General features: G+C 47.2%; 1 protein-coding gene across 1 annotated transcript in view; it reads left to right on the top strand.

Annotated features, from left to right (window-relative positions):
• Ptpre (protein tyrosine phosphatase receptor type E) overlaps nt 1-20,394 on the top strand; it is a 149,122-nt gene that overhangs the window by 58,929 nt on the left and 69,799 nt on the right. The window contains exon 2 of the mRNA XM_059265074.1: nt 6,316-6,338. The gene's annotated coding sequence lies outside the window, so the exon portion shown is untranslated. The remainder of the gene's footprint in view (nt 1-6,315; nt 6,339-20,394) is intronic.

Raw genomic sequence — 20,394 nt, 5'->3', positions numbered from 1 at the left:
ATTTCCTCTGCCAATTAAAGAATTAGAAGTCAGGAAAGAAGTGTCACTGGGAATCTTGAGGGGAGTCCCAGCAGCCATCGTACACTACCTGGGAAATCAGGGTCCCCTCTTGGGGTTTTTCGTCTCATGAATAAAAGAAGTTGAGAACTGACACCAATAGATGTTAAAGGACAAAGAACAGATTCCAATGGAAGCTTCGGGGACAATTTATTGGCCTTTAAAAGGAAAAGCCCAGGGCGAGCGAGCTGTAAATCTTGCAGCTGCTTGGAAAGGAGGAGGAGCGTGGAGAAGAGAAGGAGCACAAGCTGTGCAGCTTGGGATGAAGCCGGGAGGGAGGTCAGCCACCTGGCGGCAGGCAGCCACACAGCAGAGAGGGAGCTTTAGAAAAGAATCAAGGAAGTCCGAAGCCTTAGGGAGTTACGGAGCATGCTTAGACTCTGGCCAGCATTAGAAAGAAAGAGAAACAGTTACACCTTTCGGAGTCTGACCCCAGGACCTAGCCTAACCCCATGGCCACTCTTAGAGACTGTCCTAGAGGGTTGGGAATTAGGGGAGGGGAAGTGCAGTGTCTTAAGGTGAACTCACCTTCCCTGACCTGCTCCACAGCGTTAACCCTTCAAGGAGGAGACAAGAGCAGGTCTCCATCTAGAGGTAGTTCCTTCCTTTACACTTTGGGTCCTTTGGAAGTGGGCTGGCAGAGTTGGTGGGGATATACCTTCTAAGAAAGACCCAGTGAGCTTCAAGGGTCCTGTCTTCCTGAGTCACACCTGTGTCACGATGCTCAGAGTCTCCCTGCAGGACCCAGAGCTATACACTGCACTATTAGAAGTAAACATGGTGGATTTGTAAGGTGATGGGATTGGTCCATGGAGCCGTGTGTACTCTGACCAAAGGACACATCCCCAGAGGAGCGGCATCACTCTAGGTAGGCTTGGGACATGGACAAGCACCAACAGCCCAGGCAGAGGGTTTTTCTGTTTCTAAGGACCTCCCTTGTACAGCCAATTCTGTCCAGGAAGAGCTCACGAAGACAGGGAAGTCAGCTCTGGAGTCCCTGCCCTGCTCAGCAGTGGGATTCTTTGAAGCGAGTGACTATCTGTTTTCTTGTCTACAGAGCAGGTCTAGTAGCAGACTCTTCCTGGGAGTACTGAGTGGCTTTTGCGGTTCTTGTCATGATGCCTCTCCAAGGAACTTGACAAGGCCGTTCACACCATTCTACTTTCAATCAAGCACAGGAGCCCTGTAAGGAAGCAGCTCCTGGAGGTAGGGTGTGGGGGCAAAGAGATCTAAAAAGAAAACAGCAAAACAGGTCCAAGCCATGGGAGTGACTGTCACTGTATCACTATGGGAGAAGTATGTGTGCCCTGCACTAAGAGATGAGCCAGTCATTAGCATTCCTCTGGAGCTGGGAGAGCACCTGTGCCTCCGAAGAGAGTGGATCCAAACTGCTGTGCTCCTAAATTCCAGGGCAATCATAATCGATAGACAGGTGTAGCAATATGGAAAACACCAGGCCTGTGCTTGCAAACAAGGGCTCCCCTAGCTTCCTAATATGCACAGTTCCCTATGCAAAGAGGGCACCCCACAGTGAGCAGTTAGAGAAGTGTCATATGTACTGGGTGGAGAGCAGGCAGGTGGCTTGTCTGGGAATACTTGCTAGAAATTGTCAAATATTTAGAAAGCATGCTTGTCTGTCTTGAGTTAACAAAATGAATGGCTAAGAAAATGTCACCTTGATGAGATTGTTTTGAAGGTTCTCCTTCCTTTTGGGGACAGCTTGTACCTATGGGGTAGGTAGAGTGACGTCTTTACTACTCTCCTTTTGTGTGGGGGAGACTTCCCTCCTCTTCTTTCAGCCACTATTTCCAGCCCTTCCTCAGTGCATCGGGAGATGGGAAAGTAGCAGCTTTGCTGGTGTCTGCAAGGTAAACAGGGAAACTGTGAGACTTGGCAGCATGAGATCAGTGCAATCTGCAGCCTGGATGATTTAAGAAACATGACACGTTCTCATCACTCCACACCCCCTGGCAGCACAGTGTGGCTGTCTGATGGAATGCAGGCAAGCCTGAGGCATGGCTGGGCCACAGCCATCCCCACGGCTGTGGTTCCCTTGATAGGCCTTGGTTACTAGCCTGTTTCTAGCAGCGCCCTGCTGTTTGGCCAGTCTGTGTAAGTTCATGGGTATAGTGATTGGGCTTGAGGGTTACTATGGCTGACAGTGGATAGCAATTCTTGCTCACCCAGTGCTCTTGACTCATTGACCAGCGCCTTCTGGGAAAACCGGAATCCTGAGAGAATGCAGCCAGCATGGAGGAACTTGGCCAGGTCTGATTATGCACAGTAAGATTTATTCAAGGCCAATGTCCTTGGTATTTCCCCACACAGAATTTTGTGTGCCTTTTGCTTCAACTGTCATAAAAATGTCCCCATTTAAGAGACATGATGCATATAGAAAACATGTTGCTAGAATTTTAAAATAAAATGTAAGCGCTTCCACAATTTTTAAAATCGTGTTGCCCATTCAAAAGAAAAGCCTGTAAAGTGGCAGGCAGCAAAATGCCCCCCACAGGGATGCCTGAGATGCGCGTGGGCCGTGGGTGTGTGGAAAGGCATTTTGCTTTTGTCCGAGTTCAGAAAGATTGGACTGTAACTTTATCCTCAGCCAGAGCAGTTCCGTGGACTTCTTCTAACCCTGTACTCGATTGTCTTCCTTATGGAGCTTGGCTGCACAGTAACTCCCCTTGCTGGGGCTTTCTATCTTGGGACCCATCAGGCCCAAGCCTAGCTGCTAGTCACTTCCTTTGGGAGCTCTCTTCCTGGGCCTGACCTTGCCTGCCCTCAGGCCTTCCTTAGAGTGGATTTCCCCTTTTTCTGATGTCACCAGCCTCTTTCCCAGGGTAGGCCGGGCTTTCCATGGAAGCGGAATAGATGTGGTTGTGTACTCAAGGCACCACCAACCCCAGCTCTACCTCTATATCAGGCCAGTTCAAACCACTCCCAAAGACTTCTCCCTCCCCAGCGGAGGGATGTGGCCCATCTGGCTCTTCCCAGGTATTTCTGGACTAAAGAAGCCAGAGGAGCTCTCCCTGGAACTGGGAGGAATTTTGAGGGATAAACCTGCCAGTATCATTGTTGCCTGTAGAAGAACGTCATTCCCAGGCTGCGCCCCGGATACCAGGACCTTAGAGAGGGAAGACAAGACTGCCTTAAAGGAATTATAGCTTCACTAAGAGGGCAGAGCTGCCACCCCAAATCATGAGCAAGTGAGCCAGGGGATGCAGCTGAGAGTAGTAGGCTGGGAGAGCATGCCATGCCCCACCTTCTCATACTGCAGGCCGCAGGGTCCTCATCTTTAAGGAACACCTCTTTGCCTCATAGGATAGCTGCGAGGTGTGGAGGGAGGAAGCAGCAGAAGCTGCCCCCTCAACACACACACAAACACACACACACACACACACACACACTCACCCACCCAGCTGAACAGGCGCATGAATCCCCCTCCTCCCTCCTTCCCCTTTTTGGAGGATGCTGGCGTTCAAGATAAGAGCAGGAAGCTTCTCGTTTGTGGAAGGATGTTAACCGAACTGCCCACATCAACTGCCTCCCCAACCCCCAGGTTTTAAATGTCTCTTGCGAGGCTTCACTCAGTGTACTGGTGACTGTCCACAAGGCCTCAGGCTAAAGGAAATACAGAGTCGGTCAAGATGACCTTCAGAGCCTGCTGGGGTTTGGTTTTGCTCTGGTTCTGTCCTTAGGGAAACTGATGGTCATGCGATCATTTGTGAACCACAAACCAAGAACCCTCACAACCTATCATGCTGCCTGCAGGTTCTGGGGATTCAAACTTTCTGTCTCAAGAAAAACACGTTGCTTCCCGGCTCCGTTTTGAGTTGTCATTTGTATTTGGTTGTTTACTCAGCTATTGACGAACAGCCTCTGCTTCCACACCAATTGAGCTCTTTCCTTTGTAGTTTCTGTCTGGCTTGACCCAGGCTTCTGCCTCCGGCTGCAGTCCTAGCCCGGCAGCAGCCTCTGTGTAACGCTGGGCTTTATTTCATATTGCGATGAGTCGGCAGAGTGTTGGAAGGGGGTTCTGGGCATTCCTGTCAATTACCCTGGGAATGTGGAGACAGTGTTCACCTTTGGCTTTTCTCATTGCTCGACTGCAAGCAAACACTCTTTCCGACATCATCTCTGGGAATTTTAGGGTGAGTGGAAGGGGTGAAGTTTTGTAATGAACTACAGAAAGGTAGTTCACCCATCCACAGTTACCAACACTCTGAGAACCTCTCCCTCGTGCTTGGGCGTTAGTTTATAAGGGGCCTTTTGACATGCTGGAAACCCTCTGTGATTTTATGTGAATCAACGTGCTGTCTCTTCATTATTTTAGATGAAAATAATGAAGTAGTAAATGATGCAATACACATAGTGTCAGATATTGCCAATAGACCGTGTATGCTGTTGGTTTGTTAACAGATGAATGTGTGATGCTGGGACCATCAGCTTCTCCAAGTATGGAATCAGGGAAAAACAAAAATAACAACAACAAAACCCATTCATTCCCTCAACAGCTTTTGGTTAGCCTGTGTAACTACTGTTGATAATTTGTGTGCTGTCTGCATCCTGTGAGCTAAGTGCATGCATTAGCTATAGGGGCTTTCTTGTTCTTTAGGATTCTCTACATAGAACATAATGCCACGCCAGAAATAAGCTTTAGGCTTTTCCTATGTCTTGTAATTTTTTCCTTGCCTTATTCCGTTGGCTAAGATTCCCAGTTCAGTGTTACATATTAATGGCCAAGGCAGATATCCTTTGTTCTATTAGGAGTATATTGAGTACAGACTTTCCTAAGGAGATTTAAAATTTCTTGTTACCAGAATTATTTCTCTGCTTCTGTGGCTTTAAAACTACTTCATAAGTTAACTTCTAAATATGTAATCGTATAGTAATTTATAATAGCTTGGTATGATTTATACTGCAGAGACATTATTGTATTTGTTTTTAAAGTAACCAGCCTTGCCAGGACTATCGTCACAGGCAATCTGGTGGAAAGCAGCATGGAGGAAGCCAGCTATTTTAAAATAGTGACAACTGAGAATTGATCCTACCCTTTAACTATTTAAGTGTGTAATCACAGCCTAGCCACATCTCCATCCACAGGCAGATGGAAATCTCATAAACCTCATGTGAGGTTGCCTGCTTCACCAACAGAAACACAAAGTTATGTCCATCAATGGATGGATACGCTGAATGTGGGAGTGAGATACTTGTTAATAAAAAGGAGTGAAGTACTAGAAAATTCTATGGGATGGACAGGATCCAGAAACATTGTTCTCAATACAAGGAGATAGTTGCAAAAGGTCGTGTATGGCATGAGTTTATTTCTACAAAATGCCCAGAATAGGGAAATCCACAGAAAGCAGATGAATGGTTGTCAAGAGGCCAGAGAGAGAATGGGGTGAATGTGTGTGCACACATGCTCGTGTGTGTGTGTGTGTGTGTGTGTGTGTGTGTGTGTGTGTGTGTTTTCTTTTTGGATGTTGAAAATGATCTAATATTAGATTTTTAAGTCTTTTTTTAAGTTATTTTATTTCAATATGTGTGGGTGTTTTGTTTGCATGGATGTCTTTGTATCACATTTATGCAGTACCTGAGGAGACCAGAAGAAGGCGCCATATCCCTTGGAACAAGAGTTACAAATGATTGTGACTCATGTAGGCTCTGGGAATCAAACCTTAGTCCTCTGCAAGAGCAGCAAGTTGTTACTCCAGCCTCTAGCACTAGGTTTTAATGAGGGTTATTAAGTTTCTGACTATATTAAAAACCACTAAATTGTACATTTGGAGTGGGCACATCTTATGTATGTAAATTATATCTTAATGCTTTTAAGGGAAAGAACCCGTGAGCTAATTAGTGGTCAGGCTAGACAGAGATGACCCCAGATGTGGAGTGGAAAGTCTGTCTCTAACTTGAAAGGACATCTCCAGGGAAGATAAGGGGACCACTTTAGGTGGGACCCTTCCGTGCCTCACTAGGGGCAGCAACCTGTGCCGCTCCTTGAGGGCTGGACATCACACACTTCCGGGCAGCTACATTCCACCCCCAACTGTCTTCCAGGGAGCACAGACGGTTTGGTGTAGGACATAGGTGTTGGAAGCCTATGCGTGCAGCAAAAAAGAAATTACCTCCAGAAGACCCTGAAATGTGAAGCAAAAACGGGTGTAGGCAAATAGTGCTGTTGGAAATGGGAGACCAAACGAGCAGCCAACATTGTCGCCAGGTAACTAACGCTCTTTTCTCTTCTTTCTCTTTCAGACTATAGCCATCATTTTCCCTTGGTGAGTACATAACTTTCTAAAATTGTTTGTAATGTATGATTAGTTAGCTAAAAATGCCTGGGATTTAATTGTTATATAAGGCTTATCTTGTTGGGAAACGGGCCATATGGTCAGAGGGTGACATGCGAATTTAGTGCCTTAACCTGCTCAATGGCTCACATCACACTTCTTGTTATTTTTTTTCCTCCTGGCTCAGCCACTTAATGTCCTGAAACATATTGTTGAGAGCAGTTCCCACGTGCTTCCCTTTCTCTGTCCCTTTTCTTTCACAGGGGCTTGCCTTATCTCGGTGGCACACATTCAACACCCCTTAGGAGCACAGTGGCACATGATTGCCTGGTGGGAATTCCTTCTTAAATGGATCTGCTGCCAATGGGGGCGGGGGGGGGGGGGGGCTGCTAAGAAGGTGCTTTTCTGAATGGCATTTTTAGTAAAAAATGTGTCTGTGTCATGGGATCTTGTGGTTTACACCTTTGGGGTCCAGGTAACAGCAAAATTCCACATCTCTGATGCCTCTGTGTGTGTGTGTGTGTGTGTGTGTGTGTGTGTGTGTGTGTGTGTATAAACATCATAGCCCAAATCTTGCTTTGTTTTGTCTTGTTTCAGACAGGCTCTCATTATGTTGCCAGAGATTGCCTCGAACTCACAATCCCTCTGCTTTGGCATCCTTAATGATGAGATTCCAGGCCTATACCACCATTGCCCCCTTTATAGCCTTTTTTAAAAAACATTTAAATCAACTTAATGCTGTTCCTCTTTTCAGAAGAAAGGAGAGGAGGAATCTAAGAAGTTCGTTGTCTTGTTTGTTTTTGTTGAGACAAGGTCTCCATCTGTAGATCTGGATGGCCTAGAACTCACTATGTAGACCGGGCTGGCCTCAAATTCACAGAGGATCCTCTTGTTTCTGTCTCCTGAGTATTGAGATTTGGAGCATGCTCCCCCAGTGAGTTTTGAAATGACTGCAAGAAGAGAAGGGAATGCTTAGTGCCCTAATGAGCATCACCAGCATATCAACTAGAAAGCTCCATTTCCTAAATGCACAGCCTCCTTTGAAATATCTTCACTAGTGGGGCATGTTGCCACACGCCTGTAACACCAGGTCTTGGGAGGTAGAGGCAAGAAGTTCTAGAGTTCAAGGTTAGCCTGGTCTACATGAGACCCTGTCTCGAACGACAAAACAGAAACAGCAACAATAAACTTTGACTGTGTTCTAGATTTTAAGGTTGGTAGATTGGTTCATTTGTGTGGCTGGCCTCCTCTGTAGGCAAGGGGTCCTTCAAGGTGTGTCTCCATCTGAATGTGAATGGGTGTGGTTGTTCTGCTTTTATCAAAGGCAGGTTCGTTCCGTGGTTGTTTCTCTGTGTTTTTGTAAGGTGGGCTAACGATAGCTATCAATAATTTATCAAGCTGAGAAAGAAGGAAGCCTTCATTTGTACTTACTGAGTCTTATGGTCCTGTTATCTGGTGCATCGCTGTTAGATGTCATAGATTACGAATGGCATCCAACTCCGCTTGGGTAAATGGTGACAGTGGGAACAAAGGGGAGGCTCACTGCTGAAATAATTTTTTACGGGATGAAGATTTAATTGCGAGTCAGCAGTCTCTATTGTCTTGGAACTCAAGCCAGCCGCGTTGACTTGTGCGTGTTGGTGTGAACGTACATTAAACGTGACCCTGTGGATCTGAGCAGCCTGCCATGCTGGAGTGAAATGTTCAAGGGTCAGGCCCCATGGATTTATCTTCTCAAACACAGGACACAGATTCTGGTTGGTTATAAGCATGTGACCTTTGTGCTTCTTGGCACTTCACTCTGGGCTGGCTTGTCCAGAGTCAGCCTTCCTTCCGCCCATTCTAGGGTTTCCTAGCCTCTTGGTCCATTGCCCCGATGCCCATCAGTGAGCCAGCAGCTCTCCAAATGAGTGATCCTGTGGCAGCTGCTTGCCTGGCTCCTCAGACCCACCCCACAGTCCTGTTCAAAACCCAGCAAGAGGTTTGGAAGCCAGTGTCCTGTCTAGCAATGCTAAAGTGACATCCTGTGTGTATGTGTTTCCAATGTGGATCAGGACATCCGGGCAACAGCTCCAGTCTTCTCGGCCTTGACCTTTGCCTCTGTGTCTTGAGTCAGGCCACTCAGTGCCTGGCTTTAAAAACATGGGGCTGGGAGATGGCTCTGTGGTAAAGAGCTTTGTGCACATGCTTGAGGACATGAGTTCCAACGCCCAGCACCTCCAGAAAAGAGGTGGGTGCCTGCGACTGGAGTGCTGGGGGTGGGCGGGGACAGGAGAATCCTGGGGGCTGGCTGGCCAGCTAGTGTAACAAAATAACGTCAAGCTCCAGGTTCAGTGAGAGACCTTGATTCAAAAATTAAGTGATTAAGGAAGACATCCCAATGTCAGCCTTCGGTTTCCACACTTGCCAGCAAAGGCTATAGTGCACTGACATTCATGAACACACACACACACACACACACACACACACACACACACACACACGCCCCAAATAAATAAACAAACAAATAAATCAATAAATTTGCTTTTGGCTTCAGGAACCTTTCTTTCTGACTTGGAGAATAAGTACGTGAGGAGGGGACAAGGTAATCTATGCTGTCTTCATTAGGAATGTGCCTCCTGGGCTGTAGACAAGATTCTCTGGCCTGTTTTGTATTCCTTGGCAAACATTTTTTACTAGGCACAAAGCTTCGGTGAATAGTCAGAGAATTATTTCTGACTTCTGGCATCCGAAACTGGCATCCGAGTGACTTGGAACTTTGGACAGTCTGATTAGGCAGTGCAGGTAAGCTCCCTGGGCTTGGGGACTGCCACAGCCCTCATCCGTGCTTTGCGGGATGGCCGCAGAGAAGCCAGGCTGTCAGCCCTATCAGAATGAACACACCAGCTGAAATAGACCTCGTGTCTTCTGCTCAGCTTTCCCAGGAGGATGGAGATATTTAAGCAAGATGTGCCCCCAGCAAAGTTCACAAACACCGACTACTGTGACCACTGCTGCGCCCATGTTAACATCATTACAGAATCGAGGGGGCTGTTTCCAACTTCTAAAGAAGTATAGAATTGGGCCTCAGTATGTGTAGGCACCACGCTGTTTGCCAAAAGGCCTTCACTTTACTGGCATCATCCTTGACTTGCCATTAAAAAAAAACTTATATTAATATTGGCTTTCAAAAGAGTCAAAGTTTTTCTCTTTTGTATTGGATTAGGAGGAGCCTTTTCAGCAAGGGCTACCCCTTTTCATTTTGCAGTTAACAATAAACTTAACAAAGTGCCTGCTGTGCAAGTGTGAACGGTTGAGTTCAGTCTCAACAAGCATATAGAAAGCTGGGAGAGGAGGTCCACACTTGTAATCCCAACACCGGCAAGGCAGAGACAAGCCAATACCTGGGACTCACTGGCCGGCTGCCCCAGGCAGAGCAGTGAGCTCCAGGTTCAGTGAGAGATCCTGTCTCAAACAAGGCGAAACACAATAGAGGAAGACACCCGATGTAGACCTCTGGCCTCTACGTAGGCTCACACCCATGCACATGCACACACATGAACAGGTACACACATATGGGCTCACACACAAAAGACAAAACAATAGACCTATGGAAGCAATTCTGCCATGCTTATCCATGACCAAAGGTCTTTCATCTGGATCATGTCTGTATCTGAGCGGGTTCCTGTGGCCTAGAATCTAATGAAATGGAGTATGAGCATTAAGAATTTGTGGAAGACAAATGATTTAGGTTTAAGTACATTCTCCAGACCCAAGGAGCGTCTCTATTTTAAAACCTAACAGTGGCCATGGCCAAGCAAAATCAAATGATTTTGTAAAGTGATGGTTTCACATTGACTCATGGAAATATCAAAGAGATGAAACTGGACAGAAGTGACAGTATCAAACAGCAACTGGGCATTCATCAGCTCACCCTTAATGACTTATGCCTCCTCCCCTCACACTTACAAAGCATGCTGAGTTTTCTCCTCTGAGTCAATGCTCTTTGGTGTTGGTGTGAATGGCCATGATAGACGATAATCTGAGATTTTTCAAAGAATAGTTCCTGGCCCTGGTCTTTGAGGTGGGGCGCCCTTAGGTGGAAGTCCAGCGTGACTTAAGTGGGCAGAGCAGGAGCTGCATGCCCTGAGCTGGCCTTTGGAATAACAGGAAGGAGCAAGAGTAAGTGTGCCGGGCACAGGAAGAGGTGCAGCTCTGTAAGGCGTGTGGCGTGGGTCTGATGTGAGCCCTTTGTGTGCACTTGGGTTTTCTGTCAGTTCCTGGCTCCCTGAGCTTCCTTTCAGATTAGTAGAGCTTCTGGAAGCAACGAGAGGTTCCTTCCACGGCTGACCCCTGGAAGCTGGTGAAGGTCTAGCGTGCACTCTGGGAACTGAGGGTGACTCATGGCCTTCCAGTCCCATTCCCTAGAGAGCTTCCACCTTTTTTCTAGAAGTGCTTCCCAGAGGCATCTGGTAGGAAGTCTATTGTCACACACAGAGGCAGGCAATCCCCATCAGTCACCCTTTCCACTTGGAGGGAAAAAGGAACCTGGGTTTTCCATATAAACTCCTGTCTCGTCACCGCGCCTGCTGCAGACCCTGACATTCATCTCGAAACCCATTTCAGCTAACAGAGAAACATGGATTCCCCAAGGCCAGGACGGCTGCCATGCATCATCCCAGTTGGACAAGAGGTAAAGAGGGGATCCGAGGGGAGCCTTCCTTGTCATTTGGGATTTGTGGCATGCTTGCGTATCATATAATTTCCAAAGTACCCAAAATTTAGGCTAAAGAATACTACTAAGGCTTTCGAGAAACAAAAATTGGCAAGCACCTCTGTTAACTTTGTCCAGCCCTGTGCAGGAAATCTGAGTTTGTCCCGGAGCCGGTTTGGCCCTGCAATAGCCCCAGCTGTGGCCATCCATGCTCAGGGCCCAGCAGGGAGCCACTGTCTGTTTGGGCCTGGAGGGGTTTGGAGGGCCATCAGGTCACCAGGAATCAAAGGTGAAGTTATTCTTTCTAGTGACCTGAACTGTTTCCACCTATTATCGACTAGGCATTTTTATCATCAAGAATGCCCTCTTGATCGTCCTTTGGGGTTTGGGAAATGGCACTTTAATTAAAAGTGGCACACTGAGAAAGGAGGAAGAGGTTCCTGAAGCAGGGCATGGGCTAGGTCTTTAAGACTTCTGTCTTTGGTGCCAGAAGCCAACCCCCCCGCCCCACGTCCTGTGAGGTTTTCCTGACTGTGGTGCACAAACGGTAGGAGCAGATGGTGTGAGCAACAGCAGAGCAGCGCCAGCTGCCTGGGGAGAGAAGTGGCATCATTCACAATGCAGGGGGGCGGGGGTGGGGATGGACAAGAAATGTGAGTCCCATTGTGGGTCTGAGTCACGGGGAGATTTCCCAGACCCACTGGACCTCTGAATTAGGAACAAGGTCGGGTGCCAAGTGCAAGGACAGATACACGGCTGGGAGCTTCCTCTCCATGGCATCTCCATCAACAGAGTGTCCCACGGCCGTTGGGACATCAACCATCAGATCAGACGGCGGCATCTTTTCAAAACCTGCCAATCTGAACGGACTTTTCAGAACCCGATATGATGTGAAGTTTAATATAAGGTATTTAAAATGTTAGAGGAAGGATCCCTGTGGGATTGCAGAACAAAGAGACTTCACATCATGGGTTCTCGGCACAGTTTAACAGAAGTAAGCAAACACAAGAGGAGAGACTAGGTCTGTGCTGTTTCGTGGTGAGGGCTAGGGATCTCAGTGATCTCTTAAGAGCACGTTGATGACACTGGAATGTTAAACTGATTCCAGACAACTCCACAGATTTATCTGCAATGAGAAATAGTGAGGATAAGTGAGGCCTGGAAACTCATGACTGTGATCCCCAAATTTGGGAGGCTGAGACAGGAGGATTGCTGTGAGTTCAAGGCCAGTCTAGGCTACATAGTGAGATGTGTGCTTGATAAAGCTGCCGTATCATGCAGCTGCTAAAAAACAACATTCTGATGTCAATGGAAAAGATTATTTGGAGAGCAGGGCTTGGTCTGTTTCCTGTTTTGCTAAATGATTTAAATGCCTTATGCTTAAAGTACAAATTTCACTATTATAAGGTACATCCAATATAGGACACTTAACAGTTTATAGAGCATGCGCAAATTTATTATCTCTTGTGGGCCTCATACGTGCTTGAAAAACAATCTGGGTATGCCTTGCCACCTCTGCCTTGAAGATTAAAAATCCAACCAGAGGCTAGAGAGACAATTGAATGAGTAAGAGCTCTTGCTGCACAAGTCTGAAGACCTGAGTTCCAATCCCCATTTATAATGCAAAAAATCAGGCGTAGTCACACATCTGTAACCCCAGTGCGACGGAGGGCAGAGACAAGAGGATCCCTGGGGCTTGCTGGCTGCTAGTCGAGCTCCACATTCAAAAGGAAACTGTCTCAGGGCATAAGGCAGAGAGTGATACAGCAGGACCACTGAGGGTCTCTTCAGCTTCTGCTCATCCATTAGTGCACACATATAACTAACAGAGAGAGAGAGAGAGAGAGAGAGAGAGAGAGAGAGAGAGAGAGAGAGAGAGAGAGCGCATGCAGAGAAAACAGACCCAGGCAGGCTGGAGAAGCAAGTCAACAGGACAGGCAGTAAGATCTGTGGTGGCTAGCAATCCGGTAACACGATAGGTTGTGGATGAGGTGTGTGTGTGTGTGTGTGTGTGTGTGTGTGTGTGTGTGTGTGTGTGTGTGTTAGCATGTGAGTGCAGGTACCAAGGGGCCCAGAGGCATCCCCTGTAGCTGGAACTGTAGGCAGCTGGGAGACACCTGACATGGATGCTGGGATCTGTCCAGACACTTTACAAGGGCAGCACATGCTCTTAACCACTGAGCAGTCTCCCCAGCCCCTATATGTGCTACCTTGAACATGAACTGTGTGCCATTTCTTATAGCAGACCAATAGGTTGATCTTGGCAGAGCTGTTTGAAATCTATTAAAGAAAATCGACAAACACTTTCCAGTGTCCCTCTAACTGGCCGAGTCCCTTTCTGACTTAAACACCAGTCAGCTCTCACAGCCATTACCCACGGTAAGGTCATCCATACATGCTGAAAGGAAGGATTCCATTTGAAAAATATAATTTTGCAGTTGGGCGAGCACACCGGGCACACTGACAAATCAGAACGTTCAATGGGCTGTGCATGTGGCTGGTGGGTGGATCACTGTATTTTGGAACAACCTCATGGCCATCAAGTTGATCTTGGCCAGGGTTCCCAAAGATTTCCGCCTGTTATCTGCTAACCAAATTCAGTTTTCTAATCTCTTTTCACACCCTCGCCAGGTTTCCTTCCAGCACAGTCTGTCCACTCCCTCACCGAGTGTTTATCAGTACCTCCTGCAGACTTGTAGTTGTATATGGTTTTTAAAAGAACAAGTGCTGTGGGGGCTGGGGAGATGACTTAGTCGGTCAGGACCTGCCTTGCTATCCTTGACGCTCACATAAAAAGCTGGGCACTGTGGCACACACCTATAATCCAAGCACTGGGGAGGCAGAGACAAGAGAATTCCTGGGCCTCACTGGCTAGCCAGTCTGGACAAATCAGTGAGCCCTAGGCTCAGGGAGAGACTCAGTATCAAAAATATGAGGTGGAGGGTGATTGAGAGAGACACTGACACCATCAGCTTCTGGCTTTCCACCCGTACCCTCACACACATGCACGCATACACATGCTCACACACACACACACACACACACACCCCACACACACTAAAAAAAAAAATGTTAGGTGCTAGATCTGATTTAGTTTGCAAGGCTAGTGTCTGAGGCCTTGCTCCAGCAAGAACGAGTGCGTATTTTGTGCAGGAGCTTAGAGGAGACTTGGATAAAGACAGATGGTAAGCCAGTGGAGACCAGTAACCTGGTAATTTGAGAGCCTTGTTCAAAACACACACACACACACACACACACACACACACACACACACACACGCCTGGAGTTACAACTTCCTTGTCTAAACTGTGCAAGACTGTGTAAAGATTTTTACAAAGGTCTCTTTAAGACAAAATTCTGTGATAGCTGGGTTTGAGCTGATGGCAGAGGTCCTCCACAAACTGTGACTGACTGTTGTCTATCAACCATGACTGTGGATCCTGCTATCAGTCCCCTTCCCTAACGGGATGGGTTTGTAAATTATTATCTTCACAATGATAATCTCTGTTTTGACAACAGCCGTTCTGCCGCCCTGCTCGGCTCACTTCTATTTGCTTTCTGTCTACTAAAAAAAAAAAAAAAAAAAAAAAAAAAAAAAAAAAAAAAAAAAAAAAAAAAAAAAAAAAAAAAAACAAAAAAAAAACCAATTATGTGAAATTTTATTTAAAAAGCAGTCAGTTTTCTTGCCGTTCTGCCGCTCATGGGTAGCTAGAGAAGACGGATGCTGGGGTTCTGTGGGCTTTGACTTTATAAAGTGGACCCCGGCTGTAGCTCGGTGGCCAAGCATTTGCCTAGTATGCAGGAGACTGGGTTTCAGGCCCAGAAATGCAGAAGAAGAGGGTGGCTCCCCACTGTCCTGAGATCCACTCTACAGATCGTTCTTGGAGACACAAGGTGGTTCATTTCACTTGTGTGTGTGATTTACTGCAAAGGCCGGTTAAGATGCCTAGAAACCATGGGCACCCCAGTATTGACTCCTCCCGCCCCTGCAACACACTCACTTGGGGAGTTTGGCAGAGGTCAGACTGGAAAATGCATATCGTTGAGATGTTAGAGGTTCCCCCCACACACCATCAATCCCAGGAATTTCTAGTTCACAAACCTATTTTGGCTTCCTCCCAATATGAAGCCAGTGCTGACATTCTCTTATGCTGTTTCCTGTTGTGGGCGGATTGATTTAATTTTTAATGAGTGATTCACTGTCCATGGCCGTGTGTTTTCCTCCTGTTGAGCTGAGTATTAAGTCATGTTTCCTTTAAAACATTATTTTTGATATCAACTGAGCAATGTGGTGCTCAGCTGTGGCGACAAAGGGACACAGTCATGTCCCTGAAGGGATGGCATTTAACCTGCCCCAGGAAATGACAGTTCTGTGACTGTGATGCTCCCCAGAGAGGAGACTACCTCTTAAACATCCAAACCGTTTCTTCTATCACAGCCTTTTCAAAAGCTGTGTAACTTGAAGAGCAGTTTTCAGGGGTTTTAACTGTTAATCTAGACCCTTGGAAAGCCTCATGGTGGCTGTCCCTAATAGGAAGCCTGGCCAGAGCATCAATTTCCCCGTGTTTGGAGGGCTTCCTCCCTGTCTGTTAGTCACTCTCGGAGGCTTCTTTCTGCTCAGCAGAATCAGCACCAGCAGTACACAGATTCCCCGAGAGCTGCTCCCTTTCTCTTTGGTCCCCTCTCTGGCCAAACTCTCTCCTGTTGCCACTTCTACAGGGGGAACCCAAGTGTGGAGCAACCTGGCTCCATGAGAGGACTCTCCTTCCTGGCCTGAGCAGGGAGCAGGGAGCCTGCTGGATGAGTAGTCACAGCTTGTCCCTACACCCAACTCAGTGAGACCCCAATATCACATCTGAGCGTGATACCGAGGGACTTGAGAATCCATGAGGATGAGGTTGATACACACCGCCACCAAAGGGCTCAAAGAGGCAGCGAGAACTTGAGGGGGACAAGTGACCTGCTAGGTGGGATAGGTCCTGAAGAAACTGCAGCAGCTGCAGGAATGAGGGCCAGGGAGATGAGTCAACAGATAAAGGCGCTTGCCTCAAAGTCTGATGAAGGGAGTTCAATCCCACATGATTGAAGGAGGGAACCAACTCCTTCAACTTATTTGCCCTCTGACCTACACACACACCACATATACACCAAGCACATATACATGCACATGGACATGCACATACGCTAAATATTTGTAAGAAGACCAAAATAAATGTTATTAATGAAACAATCGAAAAGATGCTATAGCTGTATCTGAGGAGAAACAATCCACAATGGAGCAGCCGAGGGGGTCCTGCTTTGAAAATGATTTACTTTTTGTTTATTTAATGCCAAGGGTTGAAAACAGCCAAACATACCCTACCCAAGAGTTCTACTACTAAGCTCCTCTCTCCACTCACCCCTGTCCCCCTTCCAAATACACTAATCTGTTCTTAACCCAACATCTTGAGCCTGGACTCAGGTGATGCCAGTGCTGAGCAGAGGAGACACCCTGTGACAGGTGGCTGTGCCCAGCTCTCCTAGGCCCACTGGAGCTCAGGAGACACATGTACACTCTAAGAGGCAAGTAGCAAGCTGGAGTCTTCCTCCCCTTACTGATCTCTGTGCACCCAAAACCCAAGTACCACATCAGAAATCCAGATGCCTCAATGGAGAATCAAACTCTGAGTTGGGCTGGGTGGTGGCGGCGGCAGCGCACACCTTTAATCCCAGCACTTGGGAGGCAGAGACAGGCCGATCTCTGTGAGTTCGAGGCCAGCCTAGTCTACAGAGCGAGTTCCAGGACAGGCTCCAAAGCTACACAGAGGAACCTTGTCTTGAAAAAAACAACAACAACAACAAAAAGAAAGCCACCTCTGAGTGGTCCATGGGATGACAACTGAATCTGGATCTGTAGAAGATGGTCAGGACACCAAGCAGAACTGACAGAGGGTCCTCATCCACAACCCAAACCCTGGGGTCCCAGAATCATGCCTCCATTCCAGGTATCTTTAATAGCGATGTGGACAGGAGCCTCCGTTTTCTCCCTAGTGTGCTGACCTCCTAGACTTCTTTGAGATTAGAAATGAGGTTTGTTGAGCTCCAGCACACTTCCTGAATGTGCCCGCCATGCATACAGCTACGTCCTGGAGATGCGTTTTTTATCTTAGTTGAATGGACAACCTGCTACTTCCAACCCAGATTTGGTGAAAGACAGAGTCTTATCAAGGGTCGTAGATACTGATGCTGGTTGTCTGAAGTTCTCAGGCCAACAGGCCAATGTCTGCTTTAAGGTCTTTGCTGAAAGAGAATGAAATACAGGGAGGGAGAAGAAAAACCCAGGAGACTGGCCCACTGACACAGACCCATCAGTCTAGCTGAAGGAAATGCTTATTTTCCTATTTCCTGTTTCCTACTTAATCGACATTTTCTCTAATATGTGACTCATATCTTGAAATCATGCTTGGTCGGATCATTGCTCAGAGCACAGGACCATCTATTTTATCCTGCCTGACTGTGACATGAGGGTGAGGGCCATCACTGGTGAATGAACTCATTGTCTTTGAGTCCCCAGGACTCTCCCAGCGCCTAGCAGATCTGAGGAAGCTTGAAAACTAATCTGTGTCGGTGTGAACAAACGGGCAGATTGGCATGAGGAGAGGGCATTCTGTACCTAGCCGAGGGCAACCCTCGCCGTGAACAAGCCAGACGCATCAAATGCCAGGTCGCTCCATCAAAGAGCACTGAAAAAAAGCTCTTTTCTCTTCTTCTGTTTTCCCCGCGGGCCCGTCCTAATCGGTTTGGCTTGGCTTGTTTTACTTCTCTTTAATATCACACTCCCTCAGGCATTGGGGGTACTCTCAGTCCTTGGACTTGGCAGGAGGAGGGAGGCCACACAACCTCCACTTCCCTGGGCCTGAACCCAGTCTTCTCCAGGGCAACCTGGGGAGGGGCAGACAGTAGAATATGCACCCCAGGGAGTGTGGCAGAATGTGGATCAAGACACCAAGCTCCTGGAATGTGCACCGTTGCCCATTTTACCTGCAAAACACAAACTGGAAAGACAGCAGGTTTAGAATGGATTTCAAAGGGAGAGTTCAGAGCCTCTGGACAGGGCTTTCCTGAACAGGGCCTGAGGGACTTCTCTGATCACATACCTCTGGAGCCATCATCGGGTGTACAGAGTGGGGATCATCTTGCTTTGCGTTCACCCATAGGGGTGGTGGAAACAAGAGCATATATGTATATATATATATGTCCTTTGCAATTAGACTCTGGTAACCCCTGACTCCCTATCTGTTTCTGGAAAGGTCTTCCTTGTCCAGTCACATCCAATGCTCAGTGCCCAGTGCATATGTCCTGCCTCACTGTCCCACAGCCTTATGTTGTCATGGAAACATAACCCACTGTTTAGATCTACTATGTATGTCCAGCCTTTCCTCATGATATCATGGGTCTTCAGGACAGGAATCAATCTCTCTCTCTTTCTCTCTCTCTCTCTCTTTCTCTCTCTCTCTCTCTCTCTTTCTCTCTCTCTCTCTCTCTCTCTCTCTCTCTCTCTCTCTCTCTCTCTCTCTCTCTCTTTCACACACACACACACACACACACACACACACACACACACATGCTGGTGTGATAAAGAAATCAAGAAATCAGCTAACACCTCACGTGTCTCAGACAATCTTCAGTGGTCCTCCTTGTCAGCACCACTGGCCACTGGCTCCTGAGACCTCTTTGGAGGATGTGGCCAAGTTTATTGTGATGTTTGTCACCGTGCAGCCAGGAGTCAGGAGAGCATGTTGATACTTCCAGGTCCCTCTCTGCTTTATCCCAGGAAAGAGCCCCACTCTGGTTCTGTGCCAGCACCATGCCAGCCAGGACTAGACATTCTGGTTCAACTTGGTTCTTTGATACTACTTGTCTTCCCAACTCCCACTTCCACAGTTTCAAAGAGCTGATAGATGTGTTCACTGATCCAACCATTGAGCTTCTATGTCTCAATGTGTTTAGTCACTTAAGTCCTAAAATGAGACACTGGAATCATGAGGGGGCGTTCATCTAACAAAGAGAATGAACCTCCTCTTAGCACTGGTGTTGTGATGCCTCTTTCCATGCAGGCAGGGTGTGTTAGCTGCCAAGAGAGGCCTCCAGCACAGGATAGCTCTAGCATTCAACATCCTACAGGCTCTCACATCTCTCTCAGAGATGAGAACCCAAAGCACATCTCCCACCTTCTGGATTCAAGAATGAGGTGAAAGGTATGGCTGTGATGGCACAGATGCCCCCCACCCAGTTCATGATAGGGGAGGCCATTCAAGATCTCATGAGCCCTGAGGCCTAGTTTCCTTAAAGATCAGGATGTTCTTGGTGTCCTGCTAAATTTGTCCCTAAGCCAGAGCAAGCTAGGAGAAGGCTTGGGCTATTGGCACTGGAGCAGCCTATGCAGAGATGGCCAACACCGAGCAGAATAGAGGAGTCCTAGACCACTGAGCAACTTTGAGGGCAGTAACTGGTGGTTACCCCACTTTCCTGTTAGAGGGAGGAATGGGGAGTGGTTATGTGCCTCAAAACCACCTGGAACTCTAGCTCTAGGGGAGCCAGTGCCCCCTCTGGCCACTAAGGTTAACTGCATTCATGTAAACACACACACACACACACACACACACACACACACACACACACACACACACACTTAAAAGTAAAATAAAATCTTAAATAAATAATAAATGTTCTAAAGGGGTTTCAGTCAGGCCTGTACACTCTCAAGGCCCATAGACCCCAAATAGTGCCATAGAGTTGCCTGTGATAGCTTGGCTGATTGTCTAAATACTGAACCTGAGTTGCAGAATTGGATGGTACCCATGGCTTCCTGTGATTTAATTAGCAGCATCTGCAGTAGGTTGTTTTAAACACCTACGTGGAAATCTGGTTTCCAATGATGCTACAATATTCAATTATTATTTTGAAGGGATCGCAGGATAGCTATAGTGAGCACCACCTACATTTGCTGAGTGCCAAAGGAAAATAGTCCAGTTAGGAACCTAATCATCCCTCCTTGCCTCATTTAGCATTCTGTCCATGTTTATCCATAGCACACATTAAAAAGTTATTTTAGCTCACCTTGAACCAAATGGATTTGACCTCTATTTATAAAATGTGCCTTAGTGTTAAAGAGGGAGCTTTCTTTCAGAGTTCAGCAAGCCATCTGCCTCTGGCTCGTTCCTGGGTTAGATGTCAGCCTTGGGGTGAGTCTCATTTCTCTTGGAAAACTCATGTTGTGGACATCTTGTTGCCAGGAATCAGTGTGATTGACTTTTCACTTCAGAATGATATCAAGGCTTGTGTTATTCCCAGTGTGGACATGGAGTGGTGAAT

Source organism: Peromyscus eremicus, chromosome 1 (genome assembly GCF_949786415.1).
Source record: "Peromyscus eremicus chromosome 1, PerEre_H2_v1, whole genome shotgun sequence".
Taxonomy (NCBI): Eukaryota; Metazoa; Chordata; class Mammalia; order Rodentia; family Cricetidae; genus Peromyscus; species Peromyscus eremicus.
Note: the sequence above shows the minus strand (reverse complement) of the source record. Positions and strands in the feature narration are given on the sequence as shown.